Source organism: Carcharhinus amblyrhynchos, unplaced genomic scaffold, assembly GCF_965287045.1.
Source record: "Carcharhinus amblyrhynchos unplaced genomic scaffold, sCarAmb.v2.hapA chromosome_322, whole genome shotgun sequence".
In the NCBI taxonomy this organism is placed as follows: Eukaryota; Metazoa; Chordata; class Chondrichthyes; order Carcharhiniformes; family Carcharhinidae; genus Carcharhinus; species Carcharhinus amblyrhynchos.
In genome coordinates this window covers 101,886-122,611 of record NW_027650062.1, presented here as the reverse complement: position 1 = coordinate 122,611, position 20,726 = coordinate 101,886, and the positions used below count along the sequence as shown (strand labels likewise).

The following is a 20,726-nucleotide window of genomic DNA, read 5'->3' as shown; positions in this document are numbered from 1 at the left end:
GGGGTGGCGAAGGAGCAGCACTCCGAAAGCTTGTGGCGTTTGCTACCAAATAAACCTGTTGGACTTTAACCTGGCGTTGTGAGACTTCTTACTGTGCTGGCTCCAGGCTGCCAGACTCTCCACGATCACCCAAGTTTTCACTCACTTTCCATCGTTTCTGTCTCTCGTTGCCAGACAGCCACACGCCGCAACCTCCCAGCCAATTCCATTCTCACCAAATCCAATCAACCTCCTGCAACAATCCCAATGCTGTTTGCGTCAAGATCTGGCCCGGTTGTTCTCTGGCACAAGGACAAAGACCTGCAACCCCCCCACTCCACTCCCCAGACCACGCAAGCAGACTTCGTCTGCTCAGAAGAACGGTGGCTGACATTGAGCTCTGATAAAAATACAATATGCAACAAAGCCTCTGTTCTTCTTAATGGAGGTACTGGATTTAAAAAAAAATTGACCTGAGTTTCGCACGTCATCCGAAAGACAGCAGCTCCAACAGGGCACTACTCCCTAACTACTGCACTGGAGCATCAGTCTAAACTGCTGCTCTTACATCCTAAAGTGGGATTTGTACCCACATCTTTATTTATTTGTGTCACAAGTCAGCTAACATTAACACTGCAATGAAGTTACTGTGAAAATCCCCTAGTCGCCACACTCTGGCGCCTGTTCGGGTTACACTGAGGGAGAATTTAGCACGGCCGATCCACCCTAACTAACGAGCACGTTTTCCAGACTGTGGGAGGAAACCCACGCAGGCATGGGTGAGAATGTGCAGACTCCACACAGACAGTGACCCAAGCCAGGAATCGAACCCAGGTCCCTGTAGCTGTGAGGCAGCGGTGCTAACCCCCTGTGCCACCGTGCTGCCCCACGGTCTCGTGCGTCGCACAGAGGCTCACTCTGTCCAGGGGTCTGACACGTTTGGTGGGGAGGGGAGATGTCGTTAACCTCCTATATGCAGGCCGCAGACCGGAATGGATAAGTACAACACCCACTGTCCTTTGTCGATGAGTCTCCAGTAGTTCTTCTTCTTTCCGTCACACTACAGGTAATTCCACACTAGATAATTGATCCTTTAAGTTGTAAAGAAGCAGGATAGCAATCCAAACAGGTCTCTGCCATCTGGCACCACAATGACTTAACAAAAATAAACTTCATCAATTTAGTCCACAGCAACTGTGCTCAAAGCCTTTCTCGCTCACCTGGATAGCCCGTTGCTCAGACTATTTATTTGGGGTCCTCAGACAAGATTTGGTAACTGATACGGCCACTGCTTAAATTATTAAACGGCAAGGTATCAGGCTGAGGAAGCTGCATGCACGCGCATCAGTTCACATCGACCCACAGATGGAATGTGGGCACCATGTGGACAAATTAAGTTTATTTATTCATGTGATAAAGTCAGCTTACGTTAACGCTGCAATGAAGTTATTGTGAAAGTCCCCCTAGTTGCCCCACTTTGGTGCCTGTTTGGGTTACACCGAGGGAGAACTTAACATGGCGGATCCACCCTAACCAGCACGTCTTTCACACTGTGGGAGGATACTGGAGCACCCAGAGGAAACCCACGCGGACACCTGGGGGGGGGGAGAGGAATGTGCAGACTCCACATAGACTTTGGTTCCTGGCTTGGAGCCAAACATGGTTAGAACTGCTTTGAGGCAGCAGTGTTAATCACTGTGCCATCATGTTAACTCCTTGTCAGTGATGCCCACATCCCATGAAAGAACAAAAAAAAATGCAGCCATATGGGTACAGATAGCCATGGGACAAGAGATAAAGGGGTGAGTGTAGAGGGTGATCTGGCTGATTGTGAGACATGGAGAGGGGAGATCTTCAAGAAACATAAGATTATGAAGGAAATAGATAAGGTAGAAGCAGGGAAGTTGTTTCCACAGGCGGGTGAAACTAGAACTAGGGGGCATAGCCTCAAAATAAGGGGGAGCAGAGTTGAGGAGGAACTTCTTCACACAAAGGGTTGTGATCTGTGAAATTCCCTGCCCAATGAAGCAGTTGAGGTTACCACACTGAATGTTTTTAAGGCAAGGACAGATGGATTTTTGAACAGTAAAGGAATTAAGGGAAGCGGGCGGGTAAGTGGAGCTGAATCCACGAAAAGAACAGCCATGATCTTACTGAATGGCGGAGCAGGCTCGAGGGGCCAGATGGCCAACTCCTGCTCACAGTTCTTATGTTCTCAGAGAGAATGTGCAAACTGCACACAGACAGTGACCCAAGCTGGGAATCGAACCCGGGTCCCTGGTGCTGTGAGGCAGCAGTGCTAACCTCAGTGCCAACCCATGATTGTGACATATATTGGGATACAATGAAAAGTACTGTTTCGAGGGCATCTTCTCACAGAGGTCATATGCTGGCGTCCCAGCTAGCCAATGCACCGACGTATCTGACTCGACGCTGGGAATGGTACTCTAACACTCTGAAGGCAACATCAGAATGAGTTGCGCCGGACATTACAGCACGCAGAGGAGTGGAACTATCTCCCAAGGTGATGGATTGTATGCGGCAGACAGAATGAACCGTCACCCCAAATCGGCCCCTAAGGCACAGGTCTCCACACTGCAGCACCACTCTCACGACTGCCCAACACTTACATACATTCCACCCCCCCCGCCCCCCACACAGTGACTGAAAAACAAACCCCTCAAGGAGAAGTGACAAGCACCTCCGCACATTTGCTTTGAAAAGGAAGCAGTGTAGCAACCAGCCTGACTCAGACCCAACATAATTAGATTTCACCGAATCCAAATTATACTTTTGAGTGTCAGTATCTGTGCATCATTAGTACCACTTGCTGCATTGCCAAAAACCGTTTGGTAGCAGGCAAAGCTGTTCTGTTACAGAGGCTAGGAGGGCATCGTAAAAAAAAAATCAGAGCTCCAAAATTGCCCAGTTTACGAAGTCAATTAGCCCTATCGGTTACCGCCATTTAGAGGTTTACAGCAGGGAAACAGGCCCTTCGGCCCAACTTGTCCATGCCGCCCTTGTTTTTTAAACCCCAAAGCTAATCCCAATTGTCCAGGTTTGGCTCATATTCCTATATACCCATTTTACCCATGTAACTATCTAAATGCTTTTTAAAAGGCAAAATTGCACCCGCCTCTACTACTGCCTCTGGCAGCTTGTTTCAGACACTCACCATCCTCTGTGTGAAAAAACTGCCCCTCTGAACCCTTTTGTATCTCTCCCCTTAAACCTATGCCCTCTAGTTTTAGACTCCCCTACCTTTGGGCAAAGATATTGAACCTCTAGCTGATCTGTGCCCCTCATTATTTTACAAGCCTCTATAAGGTCACCCCTTGGCCTCCAACGCTCCAGAGAAAAAAAGTCTACCCAGCCTCTCTTTATAACTCAATCCATCAAGTCCCGGTAGCATCCTAGTAAATATGTTCTGCACTCTTCCTAGTTTAATAATATCCTTTCTATAATAGGGTGACCAGAATTGATAATGTCATGCCTGTTATCTTCCTCTAACCTTCTGTAAAAACAAATGGTGGTAACGGAAGTGTCTTAAGCACTGAGTTATGAAAAAAAAAATCACCAATGCCTCAGTGCACTAGCAGAAATTAACAGCAAATTCCTTTATTCAACTGCCATGGAATCAGAGAGCGCAGAAGAGGCCCTTCAGCCCATCAGGTCTGCACCAACATGTGAGAAACACCTGACCTGCCCACTGAATCCCACTTGCCAGCACTTGGCCCGTAGCCCTAAATGTTACGATGTGCCAAGTGCCCATCCAGGTACATTTTAAAGGACGTGAGGCATCCCGCCTCCATCACCTTCCCAGGCAGCACTTTCCAGACCCTCACCACCCTCTGGGTAAAAAAGCTTTTCCTTACATCGTGCCCCCCCTCCCCCAAACCTCCTGCCCCTCACCTTGAGCCTCTGTCACCTCATGACTGACCCTTCAACTCAAGAGGAACAGCTGCTCCTTATCCACTCTAGGGGATTTTCTCAGTAACTTCATTGCGGTGTTAATCTAAGTCTTACTTGTGACGCGAATATATAAACTCGAAAAAAGTCTTTAAAACTCTGCCCAGGTCCCTCATAATCTTGAGCACCTCAATCAGGTTGCCCCTTCAGTCTTTTCTGCTCCAGAGAAAACAAAGATGCAGAGATGTGGGCGTTAGACTGGGATAAACACAGTAAGAAGTCTCACAACACCAGGTTAAAGTCCAACAGGTTTGTTTGGTAGTAAAGGCCACCAGCCCTCGGAGCGCTGCCCCCCCATCAGGCGAGTGGGGAGCTCCGATCACAAACAGGGCATATAAAGGCACACACAGTAAACTGAGTGTGTGCCTTCATATGCCCTGCCTGCGATCAGAACTCCCCACCCACCCAACAGAGGAGCAGCGCCCTGAAAGCCAGTGGCGTCCACCACCAAACAAACCCACTGGACCTTAACCCAGCCTCGAGAGAATAGGCCTGGCAGGTGAGCAGGCCTGGCGAGAGTAGAAAACAATCCAAGCCTATCTAAACTCTCTCCATAAATGTTCTACCCAGACAGCATCCTGGTGAATCTTCCCTGCACTCCCTCAAGTGCAATCACAGCCTTCCTATAACATGGCGACCAGAACTGCACACAGTACTCCAGCTATGCATTTTTGAACGCAATGCACACGGCAAGGGATCTATGCTGCCCTCCCCTCACAGACAGTTCTTGATAAGGGGAAAGGACAGGTGGAGGAGGGTGAGAAAAATATCAGCCATGATTGAATGACAGAGCAGACCCAATGGGCCGAGTGGCCTAATTCTGCTCTTATGACTGCCCGATAAAGGGTTACTGAGGCCACGGCTGTTATTCTGACCAGCCATCTATTCACATGGATCCAATCGCACCTGGTAGGCACAAGAGACATCCTGACCCAACATTTCCAAAAACAATTAATTTGCTTTCCCTTCCATCACCTGCCTAATTTTACATTCCTCCTCTTCTGAAAATACATAATAACAGCGTACGGCTTTAGTCATCATCACCTCTCTAACACCCCACATCATGTGGAAATCTAGACAGTCAACGTCAACAGACTGACAGCGGAGAAAGCCAATTTGAACAGGGCCCTCGGCAGTTCTCTGCACGCTTGGTACTTTTCCAGTAAGCTCGCCTAGTGAGAGGGCAACGCTGAGAGGACAGAGAAAATCATGGGCAAAAACAAACCTGGATTTGATTTGGTATTGTCACGTGTATTGGAACACGGTGAAAAGTACTGTTTCTTGCTTGCTGTACCAAGCATACCGTTCACAGGGGAGAAGGACAGAAGGGCGCAGATGTTACAGTCATAGCTAGGGTGTAGAGAAAGATCGACTTAATATAAGGTAGGTCCATTCAAGAGTCTGATAAGTTTATTGATTAGTGTCACAAGTAGGCTTATATAAGCACTGTAATGAAGTTACTGTGAAAATTCCCCCTAGTCACCACACTCCAGCACCAGCTCGGACACAGAGAATTTAGCACAGCCAACACACCCGAACCATCACGTCTTTCGGGCTGTGGGAGGAAACTGGAGCGCCCACGCACAAGCACAGGGGAGAAGGTGCAGACTCTGCACAGAATAGTGACCCAGGCCGGGAATCGAACCCAGGTCCCGGGCACCGTGAGTGAGCTGTGCTAACCCACTGTGCGCCCTATGGCAGCAGGGAGGAAATTGTTCTCGAGTCATCACAAATCCGGATAGACGTACTTTACCAAGCAGGTCACTGAACTGGGAGCAGCAAGTTGGGTTATATTTTACCCTCTCCAGGCTACCTTTTGCCAAGACCACAATTCAGCCACAACGTGGGGCACCTGTGTCTGTCCGCCTCAGCTCCAGCCAAGAGAATATCGTCAAGCCTTGAGCACGCAGGAGGATGGGAACCTACAGTCTTCCACCTTTCTTGGTAATTATTAGGATATCTTTATACAATTAATGGCATCTTTCTCCTCCCATTGCCCTCACGAAGAAAGCAATTTTCAATCTGTGCATAACTCAACTTTGAGAAAATCCAACAAAGAATGACATTTACAAAACTTCATTGATGCTGTACATCAAGCATTGAGGGGGAGGCAATGGCCTACTGGTATTATCGCTAGACTATTCATCCAGAAACTCAGCTAATGTTCTGGAGAAAAAAGCAAATTACTGTGGACGCCGGAATCGGAAACCAAAAGTGAAAATGCTGGAAAATCTCAGCAGGTCTGGCAGCATCTGTAAGGAGAGAAAACAGCTGACGTTGAGCCCAGATGACCCCTGGTTAAAGTTTTAACAAACCTTCACTTTATCTCACCCTGTGCTGTTCCTGTCCTGGGAGTGTTTGATGGGGGGACAGTGTAGAGGGAGCTTTACTCTGTATCTAACCCTGTGCTGTTCCTGTCCTGGGAGTGTTTGATGGGGGACAGTGTAGAGGAAGCTTTACTCTGTATCTAACCCTGTGCTGTACCTGTCCTGGGAGTGTTTGATGGGGGGACAGTGTAGAGGGAGCTTTACTCTGTATCTAACACCGTGCTGTACCTGTCCTGGGTGTGTTTGATGGGGGGAAAGTGTAGAGGAAACTTTACTCTGTATCTAACCCTGTGCTGCACGTGAAAAGATCCACAAACAGAAAGAGGGCAAGTGTATCATTTTCTTGGCAGTGATGTTTGAAGGAGGAATGTTGATAAGGATAATGAGAAACCCTCTTGTCTGTTGGCAGGGGCAGGACAGTCAATGCCCATCTTGGATTCCCTCTGAATATGGTGAATTGGAAAGCATGTCCCACTGTTCACTTGCAAGCCCCAGCTCAACTAAATGGCCTTCTCTTCCACTTCTGATGCTTGTTGATGTCAATATTGCAATAGCAAAGTCAGAGTCTGCAACTGGGACATTGTGCAGAGGCACAGTGTATTCAAACCAAATATTTCACTCAGGGCTAAGGTTGCAACTTTCCCAGTTAGGTACAGCACGGATTAGATACAAAAGCACAGCTTCCATGCAGATGGCTTCATAATCGGACTGAACACTGTGCAATCATCAGCCAATATCCCACGTCCAAGATTAAAGTTTATTTATTAGTGTCGGAAGTAGGCTTACATTAACACCGGAATTAAGAATCCACTGACAAACATGGAACCATTGTCGATTGTTGGAAAAACCCATTTGTTTCACTAACTTTTGTTCACTTAGTGTGAAAATCCCCTAGTCGCCTGGTACACTGATGGAGAATTTAGCACAGCCAATGCACCCTAACCAGCACGTCTTTCGGACTGTGGGAGGAAACTGGAGCACCCGGAGAACATGCAGACTCCACACAGACTGTGACCTGAGCTGGGAATGGAACCCGGGTCCCTGGCACCGCAAGGCAGGCCTAATGACGGGAGGCATCACTGCTGATGAAGCAGCCAAGGTGGTTGGACCTGGGGCACAACCCTGTGGAACTTGTGCAGCAATGCGATGCGACTGAACATCCACCTTCCTACGTGCCAGATATAACACTAAAATGGTGCAGAAATTCTTCAGCTCCCACCATCCACCCAAGAGTTTGGCTTTGGCACGAGGTGATCCAAAACTGAGCATCAAAGAGGTTATTGCTATACAAGCTCTGCTTGATAACACTGTCAACATCTTCCATCACTTCTAGGAGGACTTGTGGCAAGTGACTGGGTTGGATTTGTTGTGAAAAACCACATCAACCTTCTCAGAAGACAAACAAGAGATACGGCAGACAGAATACACTTTGTTGTCCTGTATTTCACCACAGCAAAGAAGTTACGACATCTTCTCCGGAGCCTTCAACATGTCATTCATGAAGACGAACATCTCGCCAAGGCCATCCCCACTTCTTGCTTCCAAACAACCGCACAGCCTCAAAACAGACCACTGTCCACAGCAAACTACTCAGCCTTCAGGAGAACAGTGACCACGACACCACACAACCCTGCCACAGCAACCTCTGCGAGACGTGCCGGATCATCAATGTGGATGCCATCATCTCATGCGAGAGCACCATCCACCAGGTACATGGTACATACTCTTGCAACTCGGCCAACGTTGTCCACCTGATACGCTGCAGGAAAGGGTGTCCCGAGGCATGGTACACTGGGGACCATGCAACGAAGAACGAACACCGCTCGACAATCACCAGGCAGGAGTGGCCTCTTCCTGTTGGTGAACACTTCAGTGGTCACGGGCATTCAGCCTCTGATCTTTGGGTAAGCATTCTCCAAGGCAGCCTTCACAACACACAATGCAGAATCGCTGAGCAGATACTGATAGCCAAGTTCCGCATGAGGACGGCCTCAACTGGGATTTTGGGTTCACGTCACACTATCTGTAACCCCCATGACTTGCCTAGGCTTGCAAAATCTCACTACCTCTTCCTGTCTGGAGACAATACACATCTCTTTAACTAGTGCTTAACCCTCTCCCCACTCACACTGTCTGTACCAAGACTTGATTACCTGTAAAGTCTCGCACTCCAACCACTATTTTGCAAATTGAGTCTGCATCTTACATATGACCTGTTTGTGAACACAACTCCTCACTCACCGGGAGGAGAAGTCCGAGACTCCGAAAGCTCGTGCTACCAAATAAGCCTGTTGGACTTTAACCTGGTGTTGAGAGACTTCTTGTTGGGTACAGGACATGCCTGGGCAAATTTTCCACATTGCTGGACAGATGCCAGTGTTGTGGGTGCACTAAAGCCGCTCTGTTTGTGATGCAGCGAGAACACAAGTCTTCAGCACTATTGCTGTCAGGGCCCATTGCCTTTGCAGTATTCAGTGCCTCTGCAGGAAGCCGAGATGCATCATCCACTCAGCGCTTCTGGCTGAAGGTAATTGCAAATGCTTTAGCCCTGCCTTTTGCACCGATGTGCTGGGCTCTCCCAGGACACGGATTTTTATGGAGCCTCCTCCTCCAATTAGTTGTTTTATCATCCGTGACAGGATATGGCAGGACTGCAGATTTTGGATCCGATCTGTTTGGTGTGTGATCACTTAGACATGTCTATCACACAGCGTAAATATCCCTGTACACTGTACTGTCCCTTCAAACACTCCCAGGACAGGTACAGCACGGGGTTAGATACAGAGTAAAGCTCCCGCTACACTATCCCCCATCAAACACTCCCAGGACAGGTACAGCACAGGATTAGATACAGAGTAAAGCTCCTTCTACACCATCCCCCATCAAACACTCCCAAGACAGGCACAGCACAGGGTTAGATACAGAAGAACTAGAAGCAGGAGTGGCCACCAGCCCTTAAAGCCTACCCTGCCATTCAGTCAATAATGGTTGATGTATGGCAGCCTCCAGTCTTTTCCTGTGCCAATTTCCCATCTATTTCTCGATGGGTCAAACACCCACCTCCATTTTGAATATATCTAACGATCCAGAGATTCACATCACACCTCAGTTTTAAATGACCGGCCCTTTTAGCTTGTAAATGATATTCCCTTGTTCGAGATTCTCCTCCCACTAGTGAAAACATTTCACCATCTACCCTGTCAAACCCCCTCAGGATCTTAAGACCATAACATGTAGGAGCAGAATTAGGCCATTCGGCCCATCGAGTCTGCTCAGCCATTCAATCATAGCTGATATTTTTCTCATCCCCATAACCCCGGATCCCCTTATTAATCAAGAACCTATCTATCTCTGTCTTAAAGACACTTAATGACCCAGCCTCCTCTGAGGCAAAAAGTTCCACAGATTTGCCACTCTCTGGCTGAAGAAATTCCTCTTTACCCCTGTTTTTGATCTTATTGTATTTGAATAAGGTCATCCCCTCATTCTTTTGAACGCTAAGGAACTCTGACCCAGGCTATTTAGCCTCTCTTGATAGGACAATATACTTGACATGAAACATGAACTCTCTTTCTCTCTCCACAGAAACTGCCGGACATTTCCCAGCATTTTCTGTTTTCAAGTTAGGGATCCAACACCCACAGTATTTTTGACTTATTTATTACTGTCACATGTATTAACATAGCGAGAAGTATTGTTTCTTGTGCTCTACACAGACAAAGCATACCGTTTATAGAGAAGGAAAGGAGAGAGTGCTGAATGTAGTGTTACAGCCATAGCTGGGGTGTAGAGAAAGATCAACTTAATGCGAGGTAGGTCCATTCAAAAGTCTGATGGCGGCAGGGGAGAAGCTGCTCAAGCTGGCTGGTACATGACCTCAGACTTTTGTATGGTGGAAGAGGGAATGTCCGGAGTGTGTGGGGTCCTTGATTATGCTGGCTGCTTTTCCATAGGCAGTGGGAAGTGTAGACGGAGTCGATGAATGGGAGGGTGGTTTGCGAAATGGACTGAGCTACATCCACGATCTTTTGTAGTTCCTTGCAGTCTTGGGCAGAGCAGGAGCCCATACCAAGCTGCGATACAACCAGAAAGAATACTTTCTATGGTGTGTCTGTAAAAGTTGGAGGGAGTCGGAGTGGACATGCCAAATTTCCTTTGTCTCCTGAGAAAGTAGAGGCGTTGGTGGGGTTTTCTTAACTGGAGTGTTGGCATGGGGTTTGGAATTATTACGGAAAAGTAACAAGAGGAACAATTTCCAAAGCATCAGCTCAACTGCCCGTTTCTCTCAATCCATGTTTCAGGAATCTTACTGCCCTGCAAATGGCTTTTCTTAAAAAAATTGCCCATAAAACAATAGCTACACAGTTAAATTCATAGTTCAGAAGGTGCTTTGGGAGGGTGGGTGCAGATGATGAGGATCTGCAAACTTTTTGACAACTTAACTTCATAAGCTTTTTGCTTTTCTCCCTTCTGCCTCGTGATGTTACCTAGGTCAAATTCTGGAGAGCAGGACACACTCCAATATCAAAGCCAAGTGACCACACCTGAGGGTTGATTAAGGAGAGTGGGGCTGGCAGAAATGTCGGGCACGCTGTTACACCAGACGCTAATTCTTCCTGCAGTCAGTGCCCCTGCACTTACCCACTCATCGCTGCACCTGCCTGATTCTCTCTTCCACGTTTCGAAGGAACAAGGGGTCACCAACAGCCTGTTGCTCCAGCTCACAGACACTACATGTCGTTGAATCGTTCTCAAACGGTACCAGTCAGCAAGTATCCTGTACAGTGAGAACATGGGACAGCTATGAAAGGCATGGGCAGAGTGGATAGTCAGAAGCTTTTTCCCAGGGTGGAAGAGTCAATTACTAGGGTCACAGGTTTAAGATGCAAAGGGCAAGGTTTAAAGGAGATGGACGAGGCAGTTTTTGTTTAAAACAGAGTAGTGGGTGCCTGGAACTCGTTACCGGGGGAGGAAGCGGAGGCGGATATGACATACTTTTAAGGGGCATCTTGACAAATACATGAATAGGATGGAAAGAGAGGGATATAGTCCCCGGAAAAATGAGGGGTTTTAGTTAACAACGTGGTTGGTGCAGACGTGGAGGGCCGAAGGGCCTGTTCCTGTGCTGTAATTTTCTGTGTTCTTTATCCTCTCCCTAATCCTAGCCGCCGCACTGAAGTACAGAACTAAACCGACCACTGGATGATCTAAAAAAGAAATCAATCCAATATCATTCAGGGAAGGGATCTCCACTTAGGCTGGCGAGTTTACTTTATCAGTGTCACAAATAGGCTTACATTAACACTGCAATTAAGTTACTGTGAAAATCGCCTAGTCGCCACACTCCGGGGCCTGTTCAGGGTACACTGAGGGAGAATTTAGCACAGCTTATGCACCCTAACCCGCATGTCTTTCAGCTTGTGGGAGGAAACTGGAGCACCCAGAGGAAACCCATGCACAGACACAGGGTGGGTGAGGGGAGAACGTGCAGACTCCACACAGACAGCCACACACATATTTACCTTGCTAATCCCCCAAAGGGACAATCTACCACGGCCAATGCACCTAACCTGCACGTCTTTCAACCTTGTGGGAAGAAACTGCAGCACCTGGAGGAAACCCACGCAGACACAGGGAGAATGTGCAAACTCCGCACAGACAGTGACCCATGGCGGGAATCGAACCTGGAACTCTGGCGTCATGAAGCAGCAATGCTAACCACTTGTGCCACCGTGCCATCCTCCTCACAATGTCAGTGTGACTCCTACCTAAATGTTCTCTGAGAAAATGCAGATAAGCAATTAGTAATTCTCCTTGGCAGTGTCACCTGCTGCCCAGAAATACTTTAACCATCAGAATAAAAACCCAGCATACAACGTTCTGAGTCCAGAACTCTGAAAAATAAATGGAAGTCACTTGTGAATCCAGAACTGTATAAAGCATCTGAAATAAATGGAAGATTTCAACAATGATTCCTTTTCAAAGTAGCGCACGTGATTTTGGACCCAGACGACAAATATTAACACGCGGTTTATAGAAAAAAAGAAGCAAAAGAAAACTACACAACACAAGCAAGGGACTGCAAGGCCCGTGATCCACACCTGAAAACATTCAAAAATTAGCTCACACAATTTTAAAATGGATAAAAACATTTGCTGCTGCTGGGGTGTGACATCTAAAACTGCAAATAGTCGGAAATAAATAGCCGCACAAACGTGATTAAAATTAATTAAACCAAGCAAATATACACAAACGAGAGAGAGGGAGCTGGAGGTACAAGCCTTAAATTAGAACTTAACACTATTTGAATATATCTACAGCACGCGTTATGCACCCGCACGTTGTTACATGCATTAACAAAATCTCAATAAAAAAGGGATGCAGGAAGAGTCTGCTATTTCTTGCATTCAAAGATTTTCAGGAATTCAGAATAATTAGCACTGATTCGTAATGGCTCATTTTCAACAAGATTCAGAATTACAAACGGTGTTCTCTGCAGCCACGGGTTTTGTAAACACCACATGCACCTCAACATACTCAAAGACCCATGCGACAAAGGCACTTGTAAAAGGAGTCACCCATTTGCAAAACTTTCACGCAATGCAAATCATCCTCCGAAATTGAGGGGCTGAAGTCTTTTGTCCAGCCACCTCTTGAATACATTGTGTTTGGGCCTCAACTGCTTCCTGTGGCAATGAGTTCCACAGGCCCGCCACTCTTCGGGTGAAGAAATGTCTCCTCACCTCCGTCCTAAATAGAATCTTAATACATGTCTGCAAGATTATAAGGGGCATGGACAGAGTGGATAGTCAGAAGCTTTCCCCCCCAGGATGGAACAGTCAATTACTAGGGGGCACAGGTTTTAAGGTGTGAGGGGCAAGGTTTAAACGAGATGGGCGATGGGGCGGCACGGGAGTACAGTGGTTAGCACTGTTGCTTCACAGCTCCAGGGTTCGACTCCCGGCTTGGGTCACTGTGTGGAGTTTGCACATTCTCCGCGTATCTGCGTGGGTTTCCTCCAGGTACTCCGGTTTCCTCCCACATTCCAAACATGTGCAGGTTAGGTTGATTGGCCATGCTAAGAAATTGCCCCTTAGTGTCCAGGGATGCGCAGGTTAGAGGGATATGGGGGTAGGGCCTGGGTGGGATTGTGTTCGGTGCAGACTCCATGGGCTGAAGGGCCTCTTTCTGCACTGTAGGATTCTATGATACAAGGTAAGTTTTTTTTTCCCCACAGAGGGTGATGGGTGCCTGGAACTTGCTGCCAGGGGAGGTAGTGGAAGCAGATACAGTTTTAAAGGTGGCGTCTTGACAAATACGTGAATAGGATGGGAATAGAGGGATATGGTCCCCGGAAGGGTAGGGGGTTTTAGTTCAGTTGGGCAGCATGGTCTGTGCAGGCTTGGAGGGCCGAAGGGCCTGTTCCTGTGCTGCAGTTTTCTTTGACACCTGAATACATCTCCCGCCTAGCACCGGCAGAGTAGTGCTGTGCTACAACACAGGTGCTGCACAGAGAAACAGCAGTTCCATCATATTCGTCGCAGAACAATACACAGGACTGTAACACAAGACTGTGCCACAACACTGCTCAACCTGAGTGGCATAATAGCACACTGTGCCATATCAGTACTCCACCCTAACTGCAGAACAGTACACTCTGCCACAACATAGCACTACCTCAGCAGAAGAATCTTTCTCAGAAGAGTAAAGAAATTTGGCATGTCCACTACAACTCTCATCAACTTTTACAGATGCACCATAGAAAGCATTCTTTCTGGTTGTATCACAGCTTGGTATGGGCTCCTGCTCTGCCCAAGGCTGCAAGGAACTACAAAAGGCCGTGAACGTAACCCAATCCATCACACAAACCAGTCTCCCATCCACTGACCCTGTCTACACTTCCCACTGCTCAGGAAAAGCAGTAATCAAGGACCACACGCACCCCGGACATTCTCTCTTCCACCGGGAAAAAGATACAAAAGTCTGCGGTAACATACAGACCGACTCAGTAACAGCTTCTTCCCTGCTGCCGTCAGACTTTTGAATCACAGAATACCTACAGTACAGTGGAGGCCATTCAGCCCATCGAGTCTGCATCGACAACAATCCCACCCCAGGCCATCCCCATAACCCCACAAATTTACCCCGCTATTCCCTATGCATCCCGGGACACTAATGGGCAATTTAGCACGACCAATCACCCTAACCTGCACATCTTTGCCCACGCTAGATTGCCCTTAGTGACCAAAGATGTGCAGGTTAGGTTGATTGGACCCTGAGGGGCAATTTAGCATGACCAATCTAACCCACACATCGTTCAACCTGTTTTGCATTAATCTGATCTTTCTCCACACCTTAGCTATGACTGTAGCACTACAATCTGCACTTGCTCTTCTCCTTCTCTATGAACGGTATGCTTTGTATAGTGCACAAGAAACTTTTTACTGTATTCTAACACACATGACAAGAATAAATCAAAATCAAAGAAATAACATGGTGCGTGGCGTAATACAGCTTCACCTTAGCAGCAGAACAATGTGACTATACTCAATGGAATTTAGAAAAATGGGGGGGATCTTATAGAAACAATATTAATATACCTTTCAGTATGTACTGTTTGTTAATGACATGAATAGCTCATTAATAAAGCGACTTTTATTATCGTTATAGGCATGTGCCCAAACTGTGGGCATGGTGGCACAGTGGTTAGCACTGCTGCCTCAGCACCAGGGACCCGGGTTCGATCACTGTCTGTGGGGACTTTGCACATTCCCCCCGTGTCTGTGTGGGTTTCCTCCAGGTGCCCCGGTTTCCTCCCATATTCCAAAGGTGTGCGGGTTAGGTGGATTGACCATGCTAAATTGCTCCTTAGTGTCAGGGGGACTAACTAGGGTAAATGCATGGGCTTGGGTGGGTTTGTGGTTGGTGCAGACTCGATTGGCTGAATGTCTTCCTTCTGCACTGCAGGATTCTATACAAGATTATGAAGGGAATAGATAAGATAGACAGGGAAGTTGTTTCCAATGGCGGGTGAAACTAGAACGAGGGGGCAATGTCCCAAAATAAGGGGGAGAGATTTTGGACTGAATTGAGGAGGAATTCCCTGCCCAGTGAACAGTTGAGGCTACCTCATTGAATGTTTTTAAAGGCAAGGATAGATAAATTTTTGAACAGTAAAGGAATTAAGGGTTATGGTAAGTGGGTGGTTAAGTGGAGCTGAGTCTACAAAAAGATCAGCCGTGATCTTACTGAATGGCAGAGCAGGCTCAATGGGGCCAAATAGCTTACCCCTGATGTTCTTATACTGGCCCAACACAACGTCACAGCAGCGACAGTACAATACCGTCCCCAAGACGGCAGCGACAGTACAATGCCGTCCCCAAGACGGCATCAAGTAATCCAGATAAAACCCAAAAATTGTGGCCCCTCTACCACGGCTACGTTCGCAGCCAAGTGTCCCTGGAGAGGGAGCATGCGGTGTCCGCGGGCGCAGTTGATGCCTTCCGCGCTTGTTGGGCACCGCAGGGGCTGGGGTGCATTATTGACCCTCATAATCACATTTTAATTTGACGTTTTTAAGTTTCCTTTGTACTTGATGATTTTGTTCGGGCTGTTCCCCTTCCTTTTGGGAATCTGCCCCTTTTACTTTGTCCTAATTTGAGTTTGTTTATTTGGTTTGACCTTAAGAGGCCCAAAAGCTGTGGATGCTGGAAACTGAAAGATAGAAAAATGCGGGAAAATCTCACAATCTGTGGGAGGAGAAAGAGAACAGTGCCAACGTTTGTACAAAAGGTTGTGAATGTAGCCAAATCCCATCACGCAAACCCATCCATTGACTCAGTCTACACTTCCCGCTGCCTCGGGGAAGAACTGCCGGCATAATCAAGGACCCCACGCACCCCAGACATTCTCTCTTCCACCTTCTTCCGTCAGGAAAAAGGTACAAAAGTCTGAAGTCACATACCGACTGATTCAACAGCTTCAAGTCTAGATGACCCTCTTTGGTGCTGGCCAGCACCAAATAATCCCAAGGAGGTGGCAATGTGGCAAGCATTTTCTCCTTGTCTGTGTGTGAAGTTCCTCCGGGTGCTCTGGTTTCCTTCCAGAGTCCGAAAGATGTGCTCGTTAGGTGGATTAGCCGTGCTAAATTTTCCCTTAGTATCAGGGTGACTAGCTAGGGTAAATGTATAAGGTTATGGGGAGAGGGCCTGAGTGGATGGTACAGACTCGATGGGGCGAAGGGCCTCTTTCTGTACTGTAGGGATTCTATGAATCCAGCCTGCTACCAAATGACATGCTGCCATCAAGACCATCGACTTCAGGAAGCATAATGGAGAACATGCCCCTCATAACATCAATGGAATGAAGTAGAAAGTGTCAAGAGTAGGAAATTTTCATGTCATCTATGACTCTCACTAACTTTTGCAGATGCACCATAGAAAACATTCTTTCTGGATGTATCACAGCTTGGTATGACTCCTGCTCGGCCCAAGACCACAAGAAACTACAAAAGGTCGTGAATGTAGCCCAATCCATCACGCAAATCAGCCTCCCATCCATTGACTCTGTCTACACTTCCTGCTGCCTCAGGGAAGAGCAGCCAACATAATTAAGGACCCACCATGCAACACCAGACATTCTCTCTTCCACCTTCTTCCGTCGGGAAAAAGGTACAACAAAGTCTGAGGTCACGTACCGACTGACTCAAGAACAGCTTCTTCCCTGCTGCTGTCAGACTTCTGAATAGACCTACCTCACACAAAGTTGATCTTTTTCTACACCCGAGTTATGACTGTAACACTATATTCTGCACCCTCTCCTTTCCTTCTCTATGAACAGTATGCTTTGTGTGTGTAGCGCGCAAGGAACCATACTTTTCACTGTCTCCCAATACATGTGACAATAACAAATCAAATCTATTTACTCTATGAATGGTATGCTGTTTGTATAGCACACAAACAATACTTTTCATTGTATCCCGTACGTGACAATAATAAATCAAATCTATGTACTCTATGAATGGTATGCTTTGTGTGTACAGTGCGCAAGAAACAATACTTTTCACTGTATTCCAATACATGTGACAATAATAAATTGAATCAAATCAAGAATTAGGAGCAGGGTTAGGCAATTCAGTCTGTTTGGGGGCATTTGGCAAATAAAGATGATTAAACACCAGCTTACTAAAAGAAAAATATAAAAATCAGGAGACACATTACATTGAAAACTTTTGCCCCCTTTCTCTCACTCCCACCACAAAAATTAAACACAGATTTTCTTTGCAGGACAACCAATGCAGCATAAAGAAAACAGAGGGTTAGAAAATAAATCATTAAACACCACATGTACATTAATAATGTGCTAAAAGGCGTTAAAACGTGCTGGCCACAACACGCGGCCTACCCTGTGCTGCTGCTGCAGCCAGCCGGTCCCAGAGAGGCGGGAGACCGAGTGCGCCTGCGCGCCGGCAGCATGCTTCGCCCCGCCCCCACCTCCTTCAGCTCCGCCCCATTTCCCCCGCAGGGGCAGCTCAATACCGCCGTCCCCGCCCCCTCCCCTCCTCTGGGCACCTCCCCCCACCTCACACACACAGGGAGCAACTCAATACCGCCACCCCCCCCCCGCACCGATTGATTTCCCCCCACTCACACACACAAGAGGCATCTCAATAACGCCGACCCCCCCCCCAACTGATCCCCATCCCACTCACACACACAGGGAGCAACTCAATACCGCCACCCCCCCCCCCCCCCCCGGGCACACACAGGGGCAGCTCAATACCACCATCCCCTCTATGGGCACCAATTGCCCCCCCCACACACACAGGGAAACTCAATACCGCCACCCCCCTCTGGGCACCAATTGCTCCCCCCTCACACACAGGGTCAACATCACCACCCCCCCACACACACACACACACACCGGGCAATTCAATACTGCCACCCCCCCTCTGGGCACCAATTGCTCCCCCCTCACACACACAGCGGGCAATTCAATACTGCCACCCCCCCCCCCCCGCCTCTGGGCACCAATTGCTCCCCCCTCACACACAGGGTCAACATCCCCACCCCCACAGCGGGCAATTCAATACTGCCACCCCCCCCCCCCTCTGGGCACCAACTGCTCCCCCCTCACAGACAGGGTCAATATCCCCAGCCCCCCTCTGGGCACCAATTGCTCCAATCCCACACACAAAGGGTCGATATCCCGCCCCCCTAGGACCAATTCATCCCCCCCTCACACACAGGGTCAATATCCTCACACACCCCCTCTGGGCACCAATTGCTCCACCCCCACACACAGGGTCAATATCCCCAATCCCCCTCTGGGCACCAATTGTTCCTTCCCTCACACACAGGGTCAATATCCCGGCACCAATTGCCCCCTTCCTCACACACAGAGGGTCAATACCCCCATCCCCCCGGCACCAACTGCTCCCACCTCAGAGGTCAATACCCCCATCCCTCCCTCTGGGCACCAATTGCTCCCCCTCACACACACAGGGTCAATACCCCCACCCCCCCCCCCCCCCCGGGCACCAATTCATCCCCCCCTTACGCACAGGGTAAATATACCCACCCTTCCTTTGGGCACCAATTGCTCCCTCCCTTCACACAGGGTCAATATGCCGACCCCCCCCCCACCCCCCGGCACCAATTACCCCCCCTCACACACAGAGGGTCAATATCCTCGCGCCCCCCCCCCATAGGCACCAATTACTCCCCCCTCCTCTCACACACACACACACACGCACAGGGTCAATATCCCTACCCCCCCTCTGGGCACCAATTGCCCCCTCGCGCCCGCCGACACCGCGTTCCATTCGAGGACGGTTGGCCGGCCGGCCGGCGGCTGCAGCAGCCTCTCCTCCTCCTCCTCAGGTAAGACCATCAAAAACATCTTTTAATTTCTCCCCCCTCCCTTCTCCCGGGGGGGGAACCATGTAAAGTGGGGATGGAGGAAGTTCATATTTACATCGAAGCGGCGAGCTCCATCACTCCTTAGGCCCCGAGCGCCGGTGCTGCTTTCTCCTCAGGTTAGGCTCCGCATCGCGGGAAGGGGAAAGGGGGTGGTTGGTATGTATGTGTGTGTGGGATGGGTGCTTTATTCCTGTTCCCTTTTATATATAAATATCTAAATATATGTTCATTTCTCCCCCCCCCTTTTTTAAAAAAAACAAACCCCCCCCCACACACACACACACCCGTTCCTATTGTATCCCGGCTCCAAGTGACAACAACCCCCCCCTCCCCCACACACCGCCCCCTTTCCCGCTCGCTCTCCCGCCCCTCCCCCTGTCCTGGCAACCGGAAATTGCGTCTCGGCACGTGGAGGCGCCTGCGCACCACGGCGCTGAAGCCGTTTCCGGGGTGTGAGAGACCGCGCGAGGTCGGCCATCTTTTATCAAGGGGAGGGAAGGTCGGCCGATAAGGCCGACCAGCCATGTTTGATCAAGGCAAATTTCCTCCACCATCCCCACCAGCGTGGTTCCTGCTCACCTTTGTAAGCGTTTACGGTTTGGGCAATGTTAAATGTTTCAGGTTTATTTGAGAGAGTGTCACAGGTAATAAAGCCACTACGCTAAAAGCAAATTACTTGCGGCTGCTGGAATCTGTAACCAGAAGAGAGAATGCTGGAAAATCATAGGACCTTCAAACTGAATGGCTGACTTTTACCTAGTTTAAAGTTTTATATATTAATTTCAAAGGCAGGCTTACATTAACACTGCAATGAAGTTACTGTGAAAATCCCCCCGTTGCCACACTCTGGCCAGCACCTGTTTGGCTACACTTGCAGGTGGTGGATGGACTTTGGGAGTCACTCAGAACTCTGACCTGTTCTTGCAACTATAGTATTTATATGGCTGGGTCTAGTTCAGTTTCTAGTCAATGGTAAATACCGCCCTCCCCCCACCCAAGGATGTTGATAGTGGGGGATTCAACAATGGTGTCTCCCCCTCTCATCCACCACCAAGGTGACCCAGCTGTTCAGGTACACAGGCAGCAGCAATGCTTGCCACTGTGCTGCCTTCAGTGCAAAGAGACCCAGGTTTGATTCCTGGCTTTGGATCACTGTCTGTGCAGAGTCTGCATGTTCTGCCCTTGACTGTGTGCGAGTTTCCTCCCACAATTCAAAGATGTGTGGGTTAGGTGGATTGGCTATGCTAAATTGCCCCTTCATGTTGGGGACACTAGCTACAGCAAGTGCATGGGGTTGCAGGCCAATCCACCCTAACCAGCACATCTTTGGAATGAGGGTGGAAACTGGAGTACCTGGCAGAAACCCACACAGACACAAGAACATGAGCAGTCACCAAGGGCCAGAATCAAATCCAGGTCCCTGGTGCTGAGAGGCTAGGATCACAGGTTCATGGTGATAAATGGTTTCATTCTCACAAGGAAAATGCAGCAAGTTTGGGGAGCCAATACCATACTATTGTTACTGGACCAG

General features: G+C 48.5%; 1 protein-coding gene across 1 annotated transcript in view; it reads right to left on the bottom strand.

Moving 5' to 3' along the window:
- adar (adenosine deaminase RNA specific) overlaps window positions 1-19,429 on the bottom strand; it is a 69,644-nt gene extending 50,215 nt beyond the window's left edge. Inside the window, exon 1 of the mRNA XM_080183521.1 lies at window positions 19,251-19,429. The gene's annotated coding sequence lies outside the window, so the exon portion shown is untranslated. The remainder of the gene's footprint in view (window positions 1-19,250) is intronic.
- Window positions 19,430-20,726: the final 1,297 nt, after the last annotated feature.